Raw genomic sequence first — 3,354 nt, forward strand, 5'->3', positions numbered from 1 at the left:
TACTGCTTGATCTAGTAAAAACCCAAGGACTTTCAATAGTGCCTTCCAGAGTGATAAAATTTTTACCATAACCTTATCACAGTCTGAAGCAATTAGCAAGGTAAGTAAGTGTTAATCCCCACATGACTGGATTTTCGTATATGACTTCCTGTACAAGACAGGATGCTATAAAAGCCCACGGTCAGCGATGGACTGAGCCATTTGCTCTTTTCCTAGACTAGCTATGGCTGGGCCTAGTCAAGCCTTTCGAGGCTGAGGCTATGGAGTTCCAACCATCAACCTTGGAAGAGCTGTCTTGGAGGCAGGCAGGGCCAGAGCCCCACATGCCATGGGACCTGAACCTAGAGCAAGCCTGGGCCTGGACACTGGATAACTTCCCTGCGCTGAGCCGCCACTCCTGCCAATGCCATCAGCTCTACGGGAGCTCTGCTGCGGGCTGGCTGCTGCACTGCGATTCCACCGGGCACGCAGCCCTGCCCAGAGAGGAGAGGGGCCAAAAACGGCCTCGAGACTCCCATTTTGAGGAGTCAATGGCTGAAACCACAGACGGGCTCCAGTTCCCTCAAAAAGACGCAGATGCTACCGACGGTGAGATCCAAAGCGCCCTGAAACTGTCTGGAGATGCCAGCGCCTGTGGAGGTGGAAGTACACACGCCCAGGGCACCCCCTGCAGCCCAGGCTGCCTCCGGAAGCTACTGAAAACCTAGGATTCCATCAGGAAGGAACCCGGAAAGGAGAGGAACCCCAGCCTTTCTGCAGGCCTGCGGCACGACCTGCTTCAACTGCTGCCCTAGGAGTCCGAGGCACTCCAATGGGGACCCTCATGCCTTCCCTGCGGACATTTGCACTGGAACTGTGCCTTCACGCATAAGAGGGTTGAGGTCTGTGTTGTGGAGATCTTTCTTTAATTTGTTTTTCCTCTCCTGAGCGTCCTAAACATTTTTCATTTAGAAAAACTCTCTTCATGGAATGAATAATGTGCAATGTACTCAATGTACTCAAAATTGCTATGGTTCTTCCATTGAAACTGTACACATTGATTCAATCCTTTCCCTATTCTCCCCCCGTGAAATTGATTTTGAGCTGGTAAATCAAGATTGGTATAGATGGGCCTGAAGCAGACAGAAAGGGGGCAGGGACCCAGCTCAGAGCTTTTTTTTTTTTTTTTTTTTTTTTTTTGAGCTGGGGTCTCGCTAGTCTTCCTGGGTAGCCCAGGCTGGTGTGCAGTGGCATGATCATGCTTTAGTTTAAATTCCAGGGGGCCTTTGAGGAGCTGTGGATACTAGCAGGGTGGAAGGGGACAGCTGGGTGGATCACTTGCTGGAGTTGCTTCAAAACTGACTGGCCCTCCAGATGAAGGCAGGGAACAGACATTAACAGTGTTCTTTAAATCAGCAGTCCGCAACCTTTTTCGCACAAGGGACTGGTTTTATAGAAGACAACTTTTCTATGGATGGGGGGCTGGTAGACAGGGATAGTTTGGGGATGAAGCTATTCTACGTCAGATAATCAGGCATCAGATTCTCAGGAGGAGCGCACAAGGTAGATCCCTTGCCTGTGCAGTTTACAATAGGCTTCATGCACCTATGAGAATCTAATGTCTCTGCTGATCTGACAAGAAGTGGAGCTCAGGTGGTAAAGCTGGGCTGCTGGCCACTCCCCTCCTGCTGTGCCACGGGGCTCCTAATGCTAACGGTGGAGGGTGTCCAAGTTCTTGGCGTCTTGAACAAAGAATTGAACAAAATGCGCAAGCAAAGCAAGGATGGAATGAAGAGATTTATTGAAAACAAAAGTACACTCCACAGTGAGGTAGTGGGCCTGAGCATAGGGGCTCAAAGGCCCCGTTACAGAGTTTTTGTGAGTTTAAATACCCTCTATTTGGGGTACGCCCTATGTAAATGAAGAGGATGAAGTAACGTTTCAAAGTCGTTTACTGGGTGTATGCCCTGTGGAGAGGATATTTCCTGTTATAGCTGAAGTGTCAATGGGCCTTATGTTCCCGGCCTCCAGACCCTATTTTCCTGCCTCACTAACAGGCCAGGGTCCAGTACAGGCATGCTGTCTGGGGAGTTGGGGACCCCTCCTTTAAATAGTTTAAAGTTTACATTGTAATAAGGGCTGGAAGAGGGGGTTGGGATGTCCTTCACATGAGGACAATGGCGCCTGTCTACTGCGAAGCTGGTTGGCATGCTGGGGGTGCAGTGGGGCAGGTGTAGCCTCTTTGCCTCATTTTCCCCTGCACTGCCCAGACATCTCCTGGACTGCCTGCACCATCAAGATCTGGACTTCAGAGCACGTCTTTGATCACCTGTGGAAATTGTTACAACAGTTGCGATGCACAAATACCCAAAAGCCCTATGAACCAGAGCATGGTGTGGGTTGATGTGTTGGACAGACATATAGATCCCAATGAAGAGTTGCACAGCCACAGACTTCTCTGCACAGAGTGGGAACTACAAGTCTCTTATTGGTACAGCAAGAACCAAAACATATGTGCTAGAATATTCTGTAGTTAATCCTATAGAGAAAACAATGGAACTTAAATCTACTAACATTTCACTTAAAATATGGTTTCAGTAGGTGAGAGACTTACATACAAACCACATCCTCAGGACCCAGAAAAAAAACTATTTTGACTCAATAAGCCATAATCACTGAAAGGAGGCAGCCTCAGCAGTTACCTTGAAGGACTGATGGCAAGTAGGATATCTTCAAATGCTAACAAAGGCCAGGAAGCACTGGAATGGGTCATACATAAATTACATGTTAAAAAATGAAGAACTGATGGCTTCCACAAGAGGAGGCATAAGAACTCCGGTGGTGGCTGCAGCAGCCTTTGTCGTGAATTGATAATGAATGTGTGTAGACAAGTACCCCACATCTCTCCAAGCTGGCAATGTATTTATTTTAAAACTATGAATATATTTTAAGCAGAATTTTTAAAAAGTAGGCTGACATAAGACAGTGACTTTAGATCAAAACAAAGAGATGCATGGCGTCTAAATAAAAGGGATTATCTGAAATTAGTGTTGTTTGAAATGACTGTCTAATATTGGAGATTCCGGTATTTATGAAAAATTTAACAATTTCTTGAAAGAAATTATTCTTCTTAATGTTTATTTTAAATTCAGGGTACATATGCAGGTTTGTTATTTTGGTAAACTTGTGTCATGGGAGTTTGTTGTACACATTATTTTATCACCCAGGTGTGAAGCCTGGTGCCCATTATTATTTTTCCCAATCCTCTCCCTCCTTCCATCATCCACCTTCAATAGGCTCCAGTGTCTGTTGTTCCCCTCTTTATGTCCATGTGTTCTCACCATTCAGCTCTAGCTTGTAGTGAGAACCTGTGGT

At 46.5% G+C, this 3,354-nt stretch overlaps 1 pseudogene; it reads left to right on the forward strand.

Annotated features, from left to right (window-relative positions):
* Nucleotides 1-323: 323 nt before the first annotated feature.
* Nucleotides 324-2,850, forward strand: LOC129036161 (PRELI domain containing protein 3B-like; annotated as a pseudogene).
* Nucleotides 2,851-3,354: the final 504 nt, after the last annotated feature.

Source organism: Pongo pygmaeus, chromosome 4, assembly GCF_028885625.2.
Source record: "Pongo pygmaeus isolate AG05252 chromosome 4, NHGRI_mPonPyg2-v2.0_pri, whole genome shotgun sequence".
NCBI classification, from domain to species: Eukaryota; Metazoa; Chordata; class Mammalia; order Primates; family Hominidae; genus Pongo; species Pongo pygmaeus.